We start from the raw sequence: 23,205 nt of genomic DNA, 5'->3' as shown, positions 1-23,205 counted from the left end.
AGAAATTAAAGATATTTAAGTCTCTTAATATCTGTTCCTTTACATTAATACTCTATACAGAAAATTGATGCAGATCACAGATGAATTTGAAGCAAAGGTTCTGCATTAGATTTAGATGGTGGAATCTAGTTAGAAAGAAAAATAGCTACTGTGAAGGAGAAGAGTATTTTCATTTGGCAGTCAGTTTTTTCTGGTTTTGTTTAATTTGTTTGCATTTGGCAAGAGAGGACTTTGTCAAAGCCATCAAGCTAAAATAGAATTTGCCCTGGAAGTAATTAGATGTTCAGAAAAATAAAGAAAGGAGAAAGAAAAAAAGAAATTAGCACCTTACTTCAGACTCACAAAAATAAAATTTAAGATAAATAACCCAATGGCCAATTTACTATTTTCATTTGATTTTTTCAGTCACCTCAAATTCAGTATTTCACAACCAAGCAAACTTCCTTCCTGCTCTGTGTTCTTATTTCTTGGATTATCTACCTGTTATAAAATACCTTATGAGTTATCTTTACCTAAATCACCATAATAATCTATTCATTGCCATATCCTGTTCTGATTCATGAAATATCCATGAATCCATCTGCTTCTCTATCACTCCCATCTTCTTCCAAGCTTCTTGCAATTCTCACCTGGACCATTGATTAGTTGGATGAAACTATTCCATTCCTCTCATCCATTTTCTCTTTTACAGCCAAAGATCATTTTGAAATAGAAAACTGAACATATTTTCCCTTTCTTCACATTGTTGAGGAAAAATAATTAAAATAAAAAATCTTCTTATGCTGTATGTTAATTACACTTGAATGATAAAAGAAACCAGCAACCAAAATCTCAATAACAATAAAACCTCCAATCTTCCAGTCCAGAAATTCTGGAGAAAAAGATTAAACTTTAATCATTGAATAAGCATTAAACCAGAATGTGATGTATCACAATCCAGTAAGACATTGCAAGAATAGAGATCTCACCCTCTAATCTAGCCAAGCATATGCAGCCCATTCCATGAATGTTCTCAAGTTAACAGATAACTAATCCTCCTCAAGTAAGAGTACTTGACAGCACTGTTTGTCACACATAGTTCACCCTAACTTTACCTGGTAGTTGGGTGACCATCTGTATTAACTAACTGGCTTTACTTAGAGGGAAAACAAGCTTCCCAGCTCTTTATTACAGGATATAGTTTGGCAACTGGAAACACTGAAGTTTGGCGGCTATCCTACTACAGAAACTGAGATAGGGTGCTATCGTCCTTGATGTTTATATTTCAAAAAGATGACTCTCCCAGCTTGAGAAAGACAGTCTTGGATTGATCTATAAACTCACAAGAGGCATACCTAATTCTCAAAAGGGTTTATATTATTTTAGAGGAGGAAAGTACTTACAAACACAAATTTTCTAAAGCAAATATTCAAAGAAAAGGGAGGGTGGGAAAATCTCTCCCCTATTTTCACCTGGGAGAATTAAGCCTCTTATTTTTAATTTGTATTTGTCTTCACAACACTGAAAATCTTTTAATGCCTTCCATTCTTCTTAGGATAAGGACCAGAAATCTTAAGAGGCTTATAGTGTGCTGCCTGGTCCCCCTACTTATCTCCCCAGCTTTATCTTTCAATGCTCTCCTCTCTCACAGTTTCAGCTCCATGTTCTTGCTTTACTGTATCGGAATGCACAGTGCTCTTCTTTAGCACGGGATTATTTTTCTGCTTCACCACCTCCTTCACCCTTTAGACTTCCTTGGTCAGATCTTCTACATCTCTCTTCAATCATTTCTTTCATTAAAGGCTGTCTCTTGCACTAGATTTTAAGCCACATGAGCACAGTGGCTGGGTCAGGTTTTGCTCACTTTTGCTTTATGTCAAGTTTAAAGTATGTTTTCTTGGTGCATGGTAAGCACCTTGCTAATATTTTTAGAGGAATGAATAAAAAAGAATAACATGAAAAAATAAATTAGTAAGAAAGTAAAAGAGAATATAATTGAATATCAAATAGATGAATAGAGGATATTTATCAAGATTCTTAAAATGTCCATACTCTTAGAACAAGGAGTCCTCTTCTGATAATCTGCTGTGGAACGCAGTTAGCATTTTGCACATAAATTACTCTTCACAGTTCATTTTTAACAGTGTAATGCTAGAAACAATGTGAATATTCACAATGAGGAATGGTTTACTAATTTATGAATATGTGTATTTATGGAATGCATTTCTCTGCTGGCACAAAATATCATTTCAAGGTACTTTTTAGCAACATGGGAAATGTGTTCTTTTTTTTTTTTTTTTAAAGATTTATTTATTTATTTATTTATTTATTTATTTAGAGGCAGAGACACAGGCAGAGGGAGAAGCAGGCCCCATGCAGGGAGCCCGACATGGGACTTGATCCCGGGTCCCCAGGATTACACCCTGGGCTGCAGGCGGCACTAAACTGCTGTGCCACTGGGGCTGCCCCGGAAATATGTTCTTTTTCTTTGCTGTCAGGTTTAACATAAAACACACGTATAATACATAAATGTATAATACCTGTACATGTATATACATACAAATGCATATTTAATCTACACATAAATATATGATGTTAAATAACAAAAACATTTCATTTATTTACAGTGACCTATATTAAAAGTAAGTATATTAATAAAAGAATTGTTTAAGAGATATTTTCCTTAGGATCTCTAAAAAGCTCTTTTAGGTATGATCAATTTAAGGAGAGTATTTGGTAAATGTTTTTTCCTCAAGTAAAACAACTATTGTTTACCTACTTATTTTTTTTTATGTGTACCTCATTTGTATTTCACATAAATGTACCAAGGTATTGCTTGCTTTATGAAAATTGATGTATTGTCATCTTTTCATAAAACTATATATAAACTTGTGTATTGGAATTAGAGATTTATAACTAATTTTTTTACATACTAAAAATATTAAAAAACTGGCACATTAATCAGTATATATTTTTCAATTTTACTATATTTTCACAAAATAATTAAAAATAAGTTTCAACTCTGAAAAAATGCATCTACACTATATAAAAAAGGAAGTAAATAGAAAACCATCAGAAAAATATTTGGAAAAATGGTAACTATAAGAGAGTTGTGAGCTTATTTCATTCAGCTTTTCTGTACTTACCATTAGTTCACAGCTTATTTGTTTTTGGTTCGATTTTCCTGGCAAAATATTGACCAAATCCCCAAAGACATTAGAGATTCTGATAAGTTACACATTACTTGGCTTGTTACACTGGTTGTGGAAATATTATTTCTCCCATTTTCCTACAAAAGCTGCAGGTCAAAACAAAACAAAAAGAAAGAAAAAAAAGCCCCACAGAAGTGAAGGCAAATTTGAAAATTATTATACAATTATAAATCAGATTAATATCCTTACTTTATGGTCTTTTTGCTAATTGATACCTTCAGGTAGGATTTAATAGATTTAACTACTTGATTCTGTTTGGCATGTATTATTTCCACATGTACCTCTTCGCATGGTATGGGAGTTGCCTTTATAATTTCTTCAGCAGAGGACAGGATATGGGACTGTGGCTACTGAAGAACTTTCTTTAGTCTCATTATATTATGTTATTTTCTCATTAGAAAAAATCAATCACTCATTGTATTATAGCAGCTTGCAATAAAAAGAATGCTTTTTGGAAAGTATTAGACATCTTGCACTTTGCCAGGATGCTGATTTGTAACATTTTGGTGACAACAGGGAGATAAAATATTATAGAGCCTTTTTGTCAGGATGTGCAACCTCTCACATCTCACCACATAACAGTAATTAGATCATCTTGCTTTTTTTTTAATTCTGAAAGATATTTTTTGATAAAGAAGTATGATTTTCCTTGGGAACAAAAGATGCATCTTAAAATAGTAAATACATGTTTTCATTAAAAGAATGTAGATAACTAGATAACTAATTTTATTAACCTGCTTAGTCAAGTAAATTCCCTGCTCTTGTTAACAAATAAGTTTTCAAAAGTATGAAATTTTTTATGTCCTCTTTTTAGTGATCTTATAATTTTCTCCCTTTTTTTTTTTTTGCATACTTCTCATGACTTTGATGTTAGATGGGGCTAATTGTGGTGAGCAAAATTGAATTACCTTGTTGTTATTTAGTAAATTATCTGTGCATACCAGACCAGACTGTCTTTTTCTCTTATCAGCCCACCATGTTTTTGTGCAGAGATTATGTTGAGTCATAAACTTTTGAGAGGAGAATATCCACAGGGGCCTTGGAAAAGTACATCTTGATTATTAATTAACACCAAGCTGATTACTACAGGTGATACATTTCAATGGGAATGTTCCTCAGCATCATTATATTCCTCAAAAAATGGAATAGGATGATATTTGCTTTGTTTTTGTTTTTTTCTTACTAAAAATTATGGATGGCACATGTAACTCTTGTAAGAATTATGAAAAAAAGTTTTTATGCCATTGATGTCTTTCAAAAACAAGAATGGTTTAGTTCTTTATGAACTACAATGGAGACATCTGGAAAATGAAAAAAACTCATGATTTTAATAATAAAGCTATCAGTATTTCTTTTAAAAAAAATACAATTTAAGGATGAACCCAGCTTTCAAGAGAGTTGGGGAGTGTCATTTTAGAATTTGAGAATGGTCTCTGTTTTCCATTGGCATAAAGATACTTATTTGTTCTCTCTCTCTCTTTTTTTGACTTATTTTATTTGGGTTCAAGATAGGGATTGGAATTGGGTAGGCAACCACTATGATACCTTGATAGACAAGGATAAGAAAGACAGTGGAAATGTCAAGAGTTTGAGGTTGATTGTATTTATAAATATTTCTGACATATCAAAAAATCCATTACTTTTAATATTGTGCCTAGATTCCTATTACATTCTGAACTTCCCAAAATATGTCTCACATGTCATAGTTTCTGGTGCAACGATTCAAAAAGGACGCCAACCAGGGAAGACAGAAGAGTGAATTGTTCACCTTATCATAGAAGGGAAAATGTCAGGTTGGAGAGTGTGAGAGAAATATGTTCAAATGCCTGGAATTATTCAAGCTCTTCAGGGGAGGTGACCACTTTGCTTATTTAAATTGATATGGTAGTCTTTCTACCTTGCTCTAACTGTAGCCCACAGTAAATGTTTTATAAATGAATGGAATTTAGAAAAGAAACTTATTTTGTCATGATTTAGAGATAGCAAGAAGCTACAGGAAATCATATAAAAGAAGAACTGTCCCAGATTTAGGATCAGACTTCATTCTAATGAAGTGGGTCCCTATCAAGAACACTGAGTACAAAGGCTGGACGTTTATCTTTCCTAGATGATTTTGAAGATATCTTTCTAAGGAATAGAAGAAAGTAGATTGTAAGGAACATTCATGTTTTAATTTTATAGGATCCTACTTTATATATCCTTCACATACAAAAACTGCTGTCATCACCATCTAAATGAAATAACAAAGTAGGGATCCCTTGGTGGCTCAAAGCATGATCCCAGCATCCTGGGCTCCAGTCCCTTGTCAGGGAGCCTGCTTCTCCCTCTGCCTGTGTCTCTGCCTCTTTTATTTACTTATGAATGAATAAATAAAAATAATAAAAAAAGAAATAACAACATAGTCAAAGTTAATTTTTATAAACCTTTCACTCCATTGTGAGACTCCTCCTTGTAACAACAATCCTTTCATCTTCAACAGCCTCCAAATCCTCACATCTCCTTGCCACACACTGGCTCTCCTCTTCCCTCTAGCTGTACTCTGTATACAGTTTCAACTATCAAATTTCTGTTTTGTTCCTCAAACCGAAACAAAAACATTTTGCTCAGTGCTTATCTTTTCTAATCTGGTGAAAATAATTTAAAAGGTGTTATGGATTCAAGATAGATTTAACTATCTCAGAGGGTATTTAAGCCTAAATTAATCCTCGTCAATCTCTAAGTAGTCAGGCATAGAGGAGGCAAGAACAGGAAACCTCTGAGCTTTCCTTGCCTCCTGGAGGCCAAGCTGTGCCAACTCCCTGTCTTCAGTGACTCCCCTAGAGGCAGTGCTGTAAACACATGCCTTGTGAAAAGAGCGAATGTGGTCTGGCACAACTTCTGCAAATATCTGAAATCATGAATCATAAATATATGAATGTGAAAATTTCTTGTATTTTGAAAAAAAAATACATCATTAGGAATATAATCTTCCCATGTTGCATTCAGATTTTCCATGAGGTCTAGCTGAGTTTACTTCAGTCATCTTTTTCCTTTCTACCAGGTTTTTTTTGTCCCCCTTTTCTACTGCCCCCATAGCCTTTGATTCGGAGAACAGAAGCATCTACCTGAAGGAAACAGAGGTTCCTAGGATAAATAACTAAGTAGATAGGGAATAGAAGTGAGAAACAGAACATGTTCAGTTTTTTGGTGTTTGCTGGCTGACTTATTTTAGAACCTGGACATGAAGCTTTTTTAAAAGCCTTTGTACATGGATCCAATGAAAGTATGGTTTACATTAAATTTTTTTTATTTTTTAAAGATCTTGTTTATTTATTCATGAGAGACACAATGAGAGAGACAGAAACATAGGCAGAGGTTAGAAGGAGACGCCCTGCAGGGAGCCCGATGTGGGACTCAATCCCAGGACCCCAGGATCATGCCCTGGGCCAAAGGAAGATGCTCAACCACTGAGCCACTCAGGCGCCCCTAAAATCTTTTAAATTAAGTTTAAAATTTTAATTCCATGTAGTTAATTAATGTACAGTGTTATTTCAGTATGTTTAAAATCTTAGTTGGTATTGTCTATGCTGATACAATACATAACTTATTGGAGAAGGACTACAGGACTACAGTTATTTTCTTCACTTTGATAATCATTTATTAAAATAGTATATCTGACAGAAATTATTTATATGCAATATAAAAAATCTATGTTTTTCTGACAGAGGAATCACAGAATGTGCCATGGTGAAAATAACCAATCTTTATTCTGTGTTTTTTCTTACACATGGTACTTGAACTAAAACACTTAAGAGGAATCTAGACGATCCAAATGTTTGATTTTCGAAATGATTTTGCCAGGATCTTTGGGCTTAGATTTTTTTTTCTCTCACTCCTGCTGAGAAAGTGCATACATTTTGAAATTCAGTCTATTTGAGCAATGCTTTTTTCCCTTTAAGCTGATAATAAGCATATGGAAGTGGGATTGAATTTGAGACAAGCTGTTGATTCCTATTGAACACCCAAAAAATGTAAGGTCTCAAAAAATTTTTTTTAAACTAACTCTCCACTGATAGGCTAAAAATTAGTAATTCAGTAAATTGATGTAAAATCATCCTGATGTGGGGCTTATAGGAAGAAAAACGTGATTGTGGTATATTTTACAATTGGGGTTGTGTGGTTTTTTTTTTTTTTCACCTAGTCCTTAGAGTTATAAAGTCATAATTTTCAAGGAAGAGAAATAAGAATCAGATAGGGGTACAAATATTCACATAATGGCAGCAAGAATATTATTGTTATACCTATTGTGGTCCATTCTTATCTTATGGCTTGCTATTTTTAGAATCATATCATCAGGAATAAACATATATCATTTTATATATTTAGATAGATAATCCTTCTCTACCCCAAGAAAGATTTTGAACATAAGGAGAACATACATTAGAGATATTAACTGATTTTAAAGGATATAATTACACATTTTTTGCTGTTATGTGTTGAGAAAGCAGGCTTCAAAGAAATCAAGTGGATTAATTGAGAGACCTGGGTTTCATTTATGATACTGGAAATACAACCAATTGCTTTTGCTGGTTCTCATTCTCTTTGTAAACCAACAAGGCTGAACAAGAAGAGCCATTTCTAGTCCTATTAGTTTGACCAGAGAAAGGAATAGGTGTCTTAGAACATTTGTAAACTCATAAGGTGTCTGTTTGGGGCCTTCTGATTTCATTTTGTTGCCACTGTGCCCTGCATCTTGCTCATCCTCTTTCTGCTTAAGACATTCAGACCTCAGGGCTCATGACATTTCCTACCAAACTCTCTCCTTCCTCCTATTGTGTCTTTTATGACTTGCTGTTTAGTTTAACTTCTTCTAAAATACCCAGGTACTATTCAATTAAACTCTGCTTTCAGCTATTAACAAAACATACTTGGGTGTTTTTTTTTTTTTTTTTAACTTGGGTGTTTATAGCAGCATTATCTACAATAGCCAAATTATGGAAACAGCCCAAGGGTCCATTAACTGAGGGATGGAAAAAGAAGAGGTAGGGTGTGCACGTATGCACACACACACACACACATACACACACTGGAATATTACCCACCCATAAAAAGGAAATCTTACCATTTGCAATGATGTGGATGGAACCAGAGAATATTATGCTAAGCAAAAAAGTCAGAGGAAGACAAATACCATATGATTTCACTCATATGTGGAATTTAAGAAACAAAATAAATAAGCAAAGGGGGAAAAAAAAGAGAGGAGAGGTAAAGAGAGGCAAACCAAGAAACAGACTCTTAACTACAGATAACAAACTGGTGGTTACCAGAGGGGAGTTGGTGTGGGGATGGGTGAAATAGGTGATGGGGAATAATGAGTACACTTGTGATGAGCACCAGGTGTTTATGGAAGTGTTGAGTTACTATATTGTACACCTGAAACAAATATTACACAGTATGTTAACTGGAATTAAAATAAAATAAAAAATTAAAAAAAACCCTAAATACTAATGTATCTAAATAACAGAATTAAATGGCTTTCAAATTTTAGTATGCATTACTTGATAAAAATCTAGATTTGGAGCCTGACCCCCAGAGCCCTTTAATGCACATTTTAAACAAACTCCCCAACAGATACTGATACTAGTTGAGAAACACCGCTGTAGGATTTTTGTGTATTTACCAGTGACTTAGATTTAGTTCAAATTATAAGTGACCAGAGATGGAATATTTGGGGTTTGTGATTTGATGCTTCAAATCGCATAGTAGAATTGTATATAATTTTTATAGGTCTTACTCCTTAAATTGTTCTCACTCTTTAGTGTGGGGGCTTATTACGTGCAAAATAATTGTTTTTTCTCCTATGAAATTTCCCATATAATAGTTTGCTTTGCCATAATTAGAGTTCATTTGTAAAAAAATGGAATCACAATAGACAAAAATGGAAGAAAATGAGCTTCCAAAATTTCATTGAATAACAAAATACATAAATTTTGCTTTATCAAAACATAAAATCTAAAGGAATGTTTCAAAAACTGTAGAAACAGATCTTCCCTAGATGACTCAGTATAGAAATGGAAGGCAAAGTATATGCTTTAACTATTCTTTTTATTACTATTATTTTCTCTAATTTTCCTCATATTCTCATTTTCATGGCTTATAAATATTCTGCTTATTTATTTACTTGACAGAGAGAGAGAGAGAGAGAGAGACAGAGACAGAGACAGAGACAGAGAGACAGAGAGAATGAGCACAAGGCAGGCAGAGGGAGAAGCAGACTCTCTGCAGTGTGGGGCTCCATCCCAAGACCCTGGGATCATGACCTGAGCCAAAGGTAGATACTTAACCTACTGAGCCACCCAGGTGCCCAGTGTTCCGCTTTTTTAATGAGCAACACTGTGAAATTCCTTAAAAGCAATTACTCAGTGTGTGGCCCCGGGGACTTAATAGAAATGTGGACTCTGGACCGACTCCAGACCTACACCAGACCTACTGAAGTAGAACCTGCATTCTATAAAATTCCTAGCTGATTTGTCTTTGTTTTAGAATTTGAGAAGCACCACCTTTAAATGCTTTTGTCTGTGTTCTACCACACTGGAGTTTACTTTTAATCTATTACTTTACGAAATGATGATTTTTTTAATAGCAGTGTTTGAAAGATAGCTTTATTGTTTTTGTACAAATTATACATGCCCATTTAAAATACCAAAATAATACTGAGAAATACAAATAAGCAGACTCACTCAACCACTCAGAAATGACATTAAAAAAAGAAACAAAATTATTAATGTATGATAATTTCAGACATCTTTATACAGATACAGAGGTAGCTATAGATGGGAAGACGGATGGACAGATGGATGGATGGGGAAAGGATGAGACACAATTTTACTAAAATGAAATCATGCTATATTTAAAACATTTCAAAATGAAAGTTGTTAAATTGATTTTTCTGAATTCAGAATTGATTAAAAACAAAGGAATTTAAATGAAAGGTATTGCTGAACTTGAAGCAATTTTTTTTATAGGAGGAGATATTAGACTTTAAGAGTCTTATAAAATGTTATGATGTCATGGTATGGATGTGTTTCAAGTGTAGACATCTGTTATCTGTCAAATGAAGGATGGGGAAGTAAGTAAATATCATTGCACTGCTTCATGCTTCGCCTCTCATGTTTATTTCTTCAAAAACATTTTTTTTAATGAGAGCAAGTTTTCTAATATTCACATTCCATTCCACAATGAAAATTTCAATAGTTGTTTGAGCTTATTTCTTTATTTAGGGTTATACTTATCAGTCGTACTTAACATAGCATCTCCCATCCTGAGTTTTTATTGTGATTCATTTCTCTCTCTCTCTTTTGAAAGATTCATTTATTTATTTGAGAGAGAGAGACAGAGAGTGGGGGAGTGACAGGAGGGGCAGAGGGAGAGAGAATCTTAGACTCCATGCTGAATATGGAGCCCTACATGAGGCTTGATCTCATGCCCATGAGATCACAATGTGAGCAGAAACCAGGTACACCACCCAGGTGCTCCTATTTTGCTTCATCTCTTTAATACAAAGATTACATTAAATATTTTCAGCCTGTCCCCAGGAAAGTCTAGAGTATTTGATTTCTTTAACTTGTTGCATGCTTGAGGGGATATGTTTTATTTTATTTTACTTTATTTTATTTACTTTTTATTGAAAGGCCAAATTGCACGGATATGTAATTCTTCTGTTGTTTAATACTGTAGATATCATTGTTTTCAGATATTATTTGCTTTCAGATTACTCTAATTCACCTATCCCCCTTGTAATTTACTGAATGTATGTAAAACTATTCTATCAAGTTTAATAACTTTACTAGAATGTATCTTATTTGCTATCAATTTTTTAACATCCACAGTGTGCCATAAATTGCTGCAGATTTGAGTTTTATTTCAGTTTTCTTCAATAATTAAAAAAATATTTTTTGCTTTCTCATTTTGTTCTTTTTTCAAGGAAGTCTCTGTGTGCTTAGAGTTCTTTGTTTTTCTTCTGTTTCAACCCCGTAGTGATAGTAACACAGATTTTGTAACAAGTAAGTTAATCACTCACTAGACTTGGATGCAGAGATTTGTCTTCTATACTCTCACTACCCTTTGGTAATTAAAAACCAACATTCTTTTCCAGAAACTAATGAGTATTCTGAACTGTGGCCACAGGGCAAAGGTGACTTGGAAAACACACGGAATTACGGGAAGGTGTCCATCTGTTTATAATATAAATATCAAATTGTTGGCTGCTATCCCTAGAAAGTCCATATGCCCTGAAGCCAACACGTAGCTTATAAGATTCTTCTCTCAGAAGATACATAGGTTCTTCTCTAATAAAAGCAAATGGTATGATACCAAGAATATAAGTGGCAAGGAAAAATAGATACATTTACTTGATCAAAATTAAAAATCTTTGTGCTTCAAAGGACATCATCAATAAAGTGAAAAGATAACTCACAGAATGGAAGAAAACATCAATAAAGTGAAAAGATAACTCACAGAATGGAAGAAAACATTTGAAATCATGTATCAGATAATGTATATATTTGTATCTAAAAAATATACATAACTTTTACAACTCAATAATCAAAAGACAACCCAGTTAAAAAGTGTACAAAGAATCTGAATAGATATTTCTCTACAGGAGATATACAAATGGCCAGTAAGCCCAAGAAAAGATGCTCAGCATTATTAGCCATCAGGGAAATGTAAATCAAAATAACATTGAGAACTTACTTTATACCTACTAGGGTGGTTATGCTGAAAAAGGCAGTAACAAGTGTTGGTGAGAATGTTGAGCAGTTAGAATTCTTGTATATTTCCCTTGGGCCTGTAAAATGGTTTACCCACTCTGGAAAACAGTCTGGAAATTTCATTTCTCAATAGGTTAAATATAGATTTACCATATGATCCAGCAGTTCCCCTACCTCGGTATATAGAGAAATGGGAACATATGTTCATGTAAATACTTGTACATGAGTGTTTATGGTAGCTTTATTCATTATAGCTCCCAAAGAGAAACAAATCATATACCCATCAATAGATGAAGGGATAAATGCAATGTGATACCTTCATACAAAGGAATATAATTCAAAAATAAAAAGGTATTGAGTACTGATACAAGCTACAGCATGGAAGAACCTTGAAAACATTATGCTAAGTGAAAGGAACTGGTCACAAAAGATCTCATGTAATATGATTGCATTCATATGAAATATACAGAATAGGTAAATCTATAAAAACAAAGCAGTTTGGTGGTTGCCAAGCACTGGGGAGTGAATGGATGGAGAGCCACCCATGCTAATGGGTGAATGCGTAAAGGCTATATTGGGGAGGTTGAAAATGTTCTAAAAATAGGTTTGGTTATGGTTGTACAGCTATGTTAATATACTAAAAAACATTGAATTGTATACTTTAAGTATATCCATTTTATACTCTGAATTATATGACAATAAAGTCATAAAAAAAGCCAAATGTAGTGCAGTCTTACTTCCAGATTTCTCTGGTCACTCATCATGCTTTCTTATTGTAGACACCTAGCCATCTCCCTAGCCTGACCTTGCTTCCCCAAGGTCACAACCTCTGCTCACTCTCCCTTTACCATTTCTGTATCTTTGCTGATACTGTTCCCTGTTCTCCCCTGGGTGGTTCATTTCATGGTAGCAGGGAAGATGGAGCTAAGTGGATAGAAGTGGTTTTATTCTTTCCTTGTTTTCTTTTTAGTTTTGTAGTCACTGCATAATTATATCCTGCTTACCTTCCAAGGCCTTCTCTTAATTTCCAAAAACCTCTTGTGAAAGTAAAAGTCTAAACTTGGACAATTTTTTAATAGCTGTTTTTTGAAATCAGGGCTGTGGGAAATATTTCATAATTCAAGGGAGTTGTAACTTCTCTGAGTATCTTTACATGGATGGATAAAATATAAACACATTTGAGCCAAATTAGGCTTTCCAAGCCTGATGATTTTTGAGAAGTCCATTGATCTATTTTTTTTTTATAAATCTTTTGCTAAGAATGAGGATTATTTTTTCTTTTCTTGTCCAGAAAAACATTTCATAAAGTAGTTTTAAGCCCAATATTCTTATTTTTGTGAAGTCAGTTATTATTCCAAAGTTTTTTCTCAACTGCTCACATCCTGAGAAAAATCACACTGCTTAGTCTCACAGGAGACATTATTTGTATTACAAAACAAATTTGATCATGTATAATGAGACAGGAAAGTGCTAAGCCTGCCAATGTGCCTTAATGCTGCTCCGGGCTTTCTTTTTCCAGTGAACTCTGTCTGAAAACAAATTAGGATGAAAAGCCTGCTCAGTGAGAATATGGAATCATATCAAAGAAACTGTCTGAGCCATTGGAGTAATTCTGACACCCAGCAATTCTCTTCCAGACCAGACACATATTAAGTAAATTTATTTCCAACTTCTAAACCTAAAATTTCCCACATTGCCCTTTTCACCTTACTAATTGCAAGCACATTTACATTAAAACACTTCTGTTACTTGGAAGAGAGTTATTAGATGCTAAATCTATAAAATTTTTAAAAAGTTTTTTTTAAATAGATCATACATTTACATGGTTTCAAATTTTAAGATTTATGTAAACAGGAATAAAAGGAATTGGGTGAAAATTCTCTTCTATCTTTGCTTCTACCCTGTTTGCACTTCCAAGGCAATCAGTTTAGCTGCTCTTTTGTTTCTTGTATATGCTTCAAGAAACATTTTACAAATTTTAAAGCAAAATATATGGAGGTGTGTATATTTCTTCTTTTTTATACAAATGATAGTGACTATATAGTCTGTATTGTACATTTCTTTTTTCACTTTATAAGAAGTCTTAGAGATCCTCAACTGAGCATAAGGTTCTCCTATTTTTAAAATTTGCAATGTGATCTCTTGTATGGTGATACTGTAGGTTTTTCCATACAGTGACCTTTCTTGGAGATTTAGGTTGCTTGAGAGATTCGTCTGAGTTGTTCCATGTATGAATAGTTCTTTTTATTACTGAGTAGTATTCCAAGGTATAGATGTATCATAGTGTATTTAACCATTCACCCACTGAAGGACATCTGGTTCTTTCCAGCTTTGAGCTGTTACAGATTAGCTGCTTTGAACATTTGTGTGCAGGTTCATGTATGAAGTTTTAATTTTTCTGACATTAATGTGTAAGAGTGCAATTGCTGGGTTAGGTAGTAGTTGCATGCTTAGATTTTTAAGAAATAGTTAAACTTTCCGTAAGTGGCTGTACCACTTACATTCCTATCAGCAATGTATGAGGGATTGAGTTTTCCCCACCATCCTAGCTTTGGTGCTGAAATCTTATTACTTTAGCCATTCTGTTAGATATATAAGGGGTCTAATTCTTAAATTATGAAATGTTACAAACTTCATTCAGTAAGAACCATCAGAAAGTTATAGAAAATTATAATGGGCATCCATTTTTCCAACATGGGATGATTCTTCAAAGATAAATCACACGTTAAAGATTATGTATAATTTTTTAAATTAAGTTTGATATTTTTTTGGACTCCTATGTCTCCCCATATTTTCTTTTCCATTATTTTTTTTTTTACCTTCACAGATTTTTCTTTGAGAATATTAAGATGGTAGTAAATGGGATTTTTAATTTTTGCTATTGAATCTGACAGAATTTATAGTTCTGTGGTTCTACTGGAAGAGACTTCTGATTGATAATATCTCATGAGAGGTACACAAGGCATTTCACTGAAATTAAACGTTAGTCTTCTGATTTTAGAATCCTCACAATTGCAGTATGTTAAAATGTTAATTCTCTAAGATATTGCCGAGACAGATGGTATTATTATCTACATATCAAATATAATTGTTTGGAAGCTACAGATTAAATCATGAGCTAAATTTCTTATGCATGTAGCTTAAGTCTAGTGAGTTTCCTTGAAGAATTGTAAGTCAGCAGCTTTCAAGCCACCACAACTATATTTAAAATTAGTGTTTTGCCTATGTATTTTCTAAATATTTATATTATCTATTTATAACTTCATGTAAAATATCTCACAGTGTTTTTGCTTTTCACTTTGTCTTGAGCATTTTCTGCTTTTGATGATGTAACTTTTTCTCTATATGGCTCTTACCCTCTGATCTCTCCTCCTTCATTATTCCTTCATTATTTTTCTCAGTGAAGTCTTTTCTGACCTCTGTCATTCCTCCACAGGGATGATGCAAATCTTCTCTGTATTGTTCCAGGTTTAGTGTAAGTGCTGCCAAAGTGAGCACTGCTGGACTCTGGGCCAGGTTATATCCTCCTTCCATATGCTTCCTTCACTTTTGTTTCAGAAACATGTACTGGCAGTTCCTCAGTTCTCGTCATCCATTAAGAGGATCTTTTGTGGGACGCCTGGGTGGCTCAGTGGTTGAGTGTCTGTGTTTGGCTCAGGGTCTGGGATCGAGTCCTACATCGGGCTCTCCGCAGGGAGCCTGCTTCTCCCTCTGCCTATATGTCTGCTTCTCTCTCTCTCTCTCTGTGTCTTTTGTGAATAAATAAATAAAATCTTAAAAAAAAAAAAGAGGACCTTTTGTTTATTATCCTCATGAGGAGGACCATATCTTTTCTCTTCATTGCTACTTCTTTAGTGCCAGCCTTGGCACTGTACCCATAGTAGGCCCTCAATATATCTATATATTTTTGTTGAATGGTTGAAGAAATGAAACGGTGGACTAAAAATACCTCTCAACCTCTAAATTCCATGGAAACGTTCAATATTCCTTCTCCAGTGATTTGTTCTAACTCTTGTTTCTTTGAACAGGTTGATGGACTCAGAAGGGAAATTATGTAAGAAGGGAGTATTGTAGAGAATTGTCCTGGGTTTGGTTTCCTCCAACCGCCTTCAGATATCTTAGATTGATATTATAGCTCCATCTTCTTCCTCTGGTATCTTATCGTTTGGCAAATCAGAGTTCTATAAAAATGGCTATGTGTTTACTTCAAGTCCGTGATTTCTCAAGTTTTGTATTCATAAATGTTATCAGGTTTCTTCATTTTCTTGTCTGGAAACTACTTGATGTCATTTTGTGGCTTTGTGGGAGAGTAATGCATATTTGGGTTGATTTATAGAAAGTAATTAAGAAATTCTAACTAAACAGGAAGTATGCTTTAGAGACTATATTCTTTTAATAGATAAATTAGGCAGATTATGGTACCATGTAAATGACTTAAACCATTTAAATCATGGTTTTAAAATTATGAATGCTTTTATATTTCTTCCTTTTGTAAATTAAACTATACACATTTTTTAGATAGAGGAAATCATTTGCTTAAAGTGTTTGATCACCTCATCTTTAAAATATAAACATATTTCTTGGGATCCCTGGGTGGCGCAGCAGTTTGGCGCCTGCCTTTGGCCCAGGGCGTGATCCTGGAGACCCGGGATCGAATCCCACGTCGGGCTTCCGGTGCATGGAGCCTGCTTCTCCCTCTGCCTGTGTTTCTGCCTCTCTCTCTCTCTCTCTGTGTGTGATTATCTTAGATAAATAAAAAATTAAAAAAATAAACATATTTCTTTAATATTTGAATAAGTAATATTTACATATATTAATAATTGATAACTATGCAAGAATATAAAGATTGTTTGTCCCATCTTGTCCTTAACCCAGTTTTCATCTATACCCCCAATCAGTAAGCATTATTCTTAGTTTCATAACATCATCTCATCTCATAGGAAATGGATTGTTTAAAAGTGTAGAGTGTATTATCAGATAATTAAAATAAATCCTCTGTAACCAAAAAGTGAGTTTCTTAAAATTAGTGCTGCACCAGATAGCAATTATTTTAAGCCCTGGAGGCCATGAAGTCTCTTCTACAACTATTCAACTCTGCTGTTATAATTTAAAAGCATCCATAGGCAATATGTAGATGGATGAGCACGTGTGAGCACAAATAAAACTTTATGGACATTGAGATTTGTTTTTTTATAACATTTTCACATGCTATGAAATATTCTTCTTTGAGTTTGTTTCCAGCCATTTAAAAATATAAAATTGATCTTAGTTCACATTTATAAAATAACAAGCAGTGGGCAGGATTTGGCTCCTCGGCTATTTGCTGACTCCTGATATGGATCAAGATAATGTTGTTGGGTTCTAACACAATTTATTTAATTTTTAATTTTTTTTCTTATATATATTTAAAATGCTGTTATTAAATATATTAATTTCTTTGCCTTATATGTCCAATTCAATATATTAGGGAAGAACATGTAATAATTGTTGCATGATGGTTAAGTGCTGGACACTTTTTGTACATTATCTCCATTAGTCCAGTCACCAATTCTGTGAAGTAGATATTATTTCTATTTTATAGATAAGTAATGAGGAAAAAGGGGATGAGTAACATTCCCAAAGTTATATACTTGCTAAGAGGTGGACTGTACTATTTGACAGAGGTTTATTGGACTCCATGTTTATAGACTTGAATAACTATTTTTCAACTTCATGAATAAGGTGCTTCCACTTAGAGTTCTATGCTCGTGTGTAGGTGTTTCTAGGTTTGTTGTTTTTTATTTGTTGGTTGATATTCAATGCTGTTATTTTCTCAAAGAATATTGAATTTATATTTATTTTCATTATCTAATTTTCACCTGAGTAATTTTACTTTATCTAGCTTCCTTTTAAGGGGAACTGGACTGGAAAATTGGCAAATGGAGTTTGAAATATAGAGTAATTTTTTTTTTCAAGCATGGTGCCTGTCTTGCAGTTATGTATGTATAATTAAATTTTTAATTCTGCAATTTCAGTCCATTTCCTCTTGAATCCTCAGATGCTCAGAACATTTGATGACAACCAATATTGGGAGATTGTTTTTCACAATGATTAGAAGAAGAATAAAGTGCTTTTATATGGGGATTATAAAATATGTTAAAGTACATATTCTTTTTCTGTACTTAAAAACAATTAAGAGTGATCCTTTTATTTAACAACAATATTGAATTATAGTCACAATGTTGATAGTAAAATTTGCTACCCTTCAAAAGTGAATCCTACAGAGAAAACACATTTTAATTTACCTTTAAATTTATACATACCTTTGTTGGGTAGATAATGATTTATTTTATGGAGATTATTTCAAAGTATATAAGGATTTTTTAAAGTATTTGAACAGAATTTTTAAAGAAAAGAAAAATTAAATAGCATGCCATTGTAACTAATGCGGCTTATTTAGAGAAGGTTAAATTTGAAATTTGTATTTAAATTTTTCACTAATAGCTGGAAATATGTTAATTAATTGGATGGTAGGGACCTTCTACTGTCATAAGCTATACCATAAAATATTTTCTTTTCAGCTCTGGGGAATACACATTTTGGAAGCCTTTTAGGGATTAGTGGGTTAATTGTGGGTCTACAAGAGCATTCTGTAATTAAATAATTAAATTATTGGTTCCAAATCATGGAGCTTTAGAGATTAGACTGTTTCTTTAATTTTGATGATTGTTTAAAGGCTAATCATTAGAAGATTCACCAAATGACTTGTAGATGTCAGAGAAAATGATTTATTTTGTATCTGCCTCCAAAATTTAAAGCAGAAGCTAATATTGAGATCATGCCATGGCATTTTGTTTTATTGATAAGCATTGTAATCATTACTTAATAACTACCAAGATAAATGAGGGGAAAATGCCCCTAGAGTAGTTTACTTAAAATAGAAACTAAATACTGTGTGTGGTTAAATTGAAAACAGCTATCAAGAATGTGGACTAATGCTATCCTAAATTAGAGATATTAATATCATTAAAAACATTAGTGGGACTTAAATTTAAAAGATTTTATACACTGAAAAATATTAGCATTTTGAGATTTATAGGCATAAGTCAGAGATCTTTAGTTAGAACATGATAAGCTTACCGAAAAATATTAATATATAAGTTGTTACCCTTTATATACTTACATGCCATAATGATTTAAGAAAGCCCTATGATGTCACTGTATTCCCAGTAGCCCATGCAGTGCCCAATACATATGAGGTACACAAATATTTATTGAATTAATGAATGGCACCTATCTTCTGTATACTTTGTTTCCTAAAGAAAAATACTGTTTTCTTATAACCTTATGTCAATCCTCAGTAAAATAGTACTATTTCTTTTTATAGCCAAAGAAGCTGTGTTAGTTTATAATGGATATTTTATTAAAATATATTGTTATTTTCAATTTTCATTTGTATTTATTTTTTATTTCTGTCTTCAGGAAGTTACTTAACAAAATTTTGCATGAAATTTATGAAATGCCCTTGCTTACACGAAATATAGAAGTGTGTAACATAAAACAAAATGAGGCTAAAGTCATTTTAAAAAAATTTAATTGAAATAGAGCTGATGTACATTATACTGTTTCAGTTGTACAACATAGTGATTCAACAATTATATAAATTATGATATGCTCACCACGATAAGTTTAGGTACCATCTGTCACCATACAAAGTTATTACAGTATTATTCACTGTATTTCCTATGTCTACTTTTCATCACTGTGACTTATTTTACAACTGGAGTTTATGCCTCTTAATGGATAGAAGGGATTAAGAGGTACAAATCCATTTATTTATTTTTCATTCAAATAGAGTTAACATTTCATGGAAGTACATACTTCATTTCTCAAGCTCTAATCCTCTTAATGCATTTTAAAGTTAAATTTCCAACTAGTTAGTACTAGGATAATAAGCAGAAGTCAGGAAAGTTTGAGGATAATCAGTATAGTCAAATGGCCCACTGAAAATTGGATCTTACGATTAGGTGAAGCCTAATTTTAATACAGCTTCTTATTATGAACAGTTATTGATATTTCAGATTGCAATTCCCTGTGAACATAATTACCTATCACTCGCGTTATATATAACACCTTTGCTTAATCAGGTAGTGATTCCAACAGAATCAAGGTTATAAAAATAGATAAAGAAAGTGAACATGATTCAAAAATGATTTTTTGAGGGACTCTTTTTTTAATAGCCCCAATTGACCTAAATTGTATTACATTCTCTCAAATATTTGTTGAGTGACTTTCAATTGTCATTTTTAATTGGAATTATCATTAACTGATTTAGGCTTGTCTGGCTTTCCAATTTCTGGTGTATTACAGATACTACCTTTAAATAAGTATTGTTAGTATTCAGATATACTTTTACAAATAGATAACATTTAAAAGTTGAAATTTGAAATTTCAAATATAAAGCCAAATGAGGGGAGCCTGGGTGGCTCAGTTGGTTAAGCATCTGTCTTTGGTTCAGGTCATGATCTCAGGGTCCTGGGATGGAGCTCCGCATCAGGCTCCCTGCTTAGAGGAGAGTCTGCTTCTCTCTCTGCTCTTCTCCTGCTCATTCTCTCTCTCTCTCTCTCCCTCTCTCAAATTAATAAACAAAATCTAAAAAAAAATTGGGATGCCTGGGTGGCTCAGTGGTTGAGTGTCTGCCTTTGGCTCAGGGCGTGATCCTGGAGTCCTGGAATTGAGTCCTGCATCGAGGACTTCTGCATGGAGCCTGCTTCTCCCTCTGCCCAGAGAGTCTCTGCCTCTCTCTGTGTCTCTCATGAATAAATAAATAAAATCTCTAAAAAATATTTAAAAAATTTAAGCCAATATAAAGAAAATTGAAATAGTGTTTAGGGAACACATCATAGTGGCCTTACCTAGATGAGGCCCATGGTGTACTGTTTCGAACTCATCTTAAAATGCATCTGATTTTGTGAGGCATTCAGAACTGTGCAATTTCAAATCAACTGCTTCATGTTTAGCAGACAAAAGTATGGTTAAGATAGAAATCATAATGTTAGGGTAATGACTTTGTTCACATTAAAATCATATTCATGGAGAGGGAAATTATAATCAGAATTATACTTTGATAACATGGACTCAGAAACAGGGAAAAAGCAAGTGTGTGATTTGGAATAGTCTGTAGTATGTAGTCCATGTTGTAGCTAATCTCCAGTAGGAGAATTTTAAGAATTTTCCTCCATATTGAGAAGGTTGACAATTCATTTCTTCCATTGAGATGATTTGGCATAGCGAAATCAGTGAAATTGTGTCCGTTCTAAAAAGTAGTCTGCTTTTTCTTGCAGTGGACTTGAAGATCTATTTATTATACATTGATAAAAATGTATAAACTGTATTTTTGTGAATTTTGAACTTGCTTCATCTCCAGGTTTTTACCTTTTAATCAAATACCTAGGGAATAGACACCATTTTTATTCCTTAAGAAATTCTAAAGGCTAAGATGGAAGCTTTCTTTTAATATGTTTTTCCTACTTAATGTTAATTTAGTTTTCAACAGCTTTCTTAGTTTCCCCATTTCCTTCTTATTCTTCATCTGAGAATAATCTCAGTACATAGATGTTTCTGTATCAACTCAAATAATTAGTCTCCCAAGTCTAACAAATACATGTTAATAATAATTCTGTGGCTTGCATATATTTATTGCCTGGAGCAGGGTTTCAAAATGAGAAAGTTGAAAGTAATGTACCTAGCCAGTTGTGTACTTTGAATGCAGAGACAATTTCCCTGATAGTCTTGTAGGAAATCAGTTTACTCCATGGAACAATACCTTTATTTATACTTTTCTCTCAAAGTATGAATGTACTGAAAATGGTGATCTATCAAAGGCATTCAACATTTAAGTATACTCAGTTACTGTGGGAGGCAGTCTGTGCAAATTGTGGTTTTCTGAGATAGTGAATTACATATCTTTTATTTTAAGCTTTATTTATTTTAAAGAAAGAGACAGCATGCACGTGCAAGCTGGGGGAGGGGCAGAGGGAAAGGGAACAAATCCTCAAGCAGACTCCCTAGTTGAGCATGGAGCCGGTCATGGAGCTCCATCCTAGGATCTTAAGATCCTGACCTGAGCTAAAATCAAGAGTCAATGCTTAACTGACTGAGCTGCCCAGGTGCCCTGTGTATTACTTATGTCATGTCAAAAAAAGTCTCTCCTTTTTCCCTCATCCATCACAATTCCAAACTTTTGTCCGAGAGTGAGAGTACTGGACCTTAATGACAGATATCATGCATTATCTCAAATTGCAAATGAAAGCCAAGTTTCAATTAATAAAATTATTTTTGGGCTGTCTGACTGTAAGAAGATAAATCCCTTGGCCCAGGCAATATTATACAAGTGGGGAGGCCTTTGCTGCCTCCCACCTACTCATTGTATCCACTCTTTCAGTGTCTTGACCCTTGTATTCATAGCACATATTCCACTTTGTAATTGAACATTTATTGCTGTTTCTTCATTTTTAAAATTTTTCTGACTGTAATATAAGCTTTATGGGAATGGAGGCTATTTTTTTCTTTTGTTCATTGCTTTATACATGATGCCAAGTACAAGAGAAGGGGTAAAAATTATTGAATGAATGAATAAATGCTTCATGTAACCAAGCTGATTCTTCTTTCCACATGAATAGATGTAAAGAAATGCTATATTTCTGACATGGGAGGAAACTATTCAAATCCCATTTTATAGGTGAGGAGATTAAGAATCCCTAAAGATGGAGGAAATTGAAAAGTCCTCAAATGCAGTTTGGTCCACAAGAGTGCTATCAATTAATGCTAGTACAGTTGGTTCTTATTTATACTTGCTTCTTTCTGGACCATCATATTTCCCTTTTTAAATGATTCTTATAGTTATGAGACATGAAGATATCTGTACAGGGAAATAAGGATCATGATCTCTTTTCTGTAATCGAGGAATAATTTTCTTTTTATACATAGAGCCCTGAGAAGGCCCAATTGTTAAACATTGAAAGAGAGCTTCAGCAACACTGCTAGTTTTTCTCATAATATTCTGTTAGCATCAGAAGGAAAACTGTGCTTTAGAAGATGTTAGCAGGTGTTTTTTTTTCATTTTTTAAATTTTTAAATTTTTTATTTTTTTGGTTAGCAGGTGTTAAGCAATACCCAAGTTGTTGTGATATCTTTGATAATTCCCTTTGTCACTGACTTGACAATACACATTCTATTCCTGATATCATTTGTATAATCCTTGGTTTGCCCAGAGAAAGAATGGA

The 23,205-nt window shown here is 33.5% G+C and overlaps 1 protein-coding gene and 1 non-coding gene across 10 annotated transcripts in view; one reads left to right on the top strand and one right to left on the bottom strand.

The window, feature by feature from the left end:
- The window catches only part of KCNT2 (potassium sodium-activated channel subfamily T member 2), a 374,999-nt gene that overhangs the window by 48,988 nt on the left and 302,806 nt on the right, over window positions 1-23,205 (top strand). The window lies entirely within an intron of this gene.
- On the bottom strand, window positions 15,332-15,439 carry LOC144307472 (U6 spliceosomal RNA). Its single transcript, XR_013374349.1, has one exon. It is a non-coding gene; the product is annotated as a U6 spliceosomal RNA (small nuclear RNA).

Source organism: Canis aureus, chromosome 38, assembly GCF_053574225.1.
Source record: "Canis aureus isolate CA01 chromosome 38, VMU_Caureus_v.1.0, whole genome shotgun sequence".
Classification (NCBI taxonomy): domain Eukaryota; kingdom Metazoa; phylum Chordata; class Mammalia; order Carnivora; family Canidae; genus Canis; species Canis aureus.
Note: the sequence above shows the minus strand (reverse complement) of the source record. Positions and strands in the feature narration are given on the sequence as shown.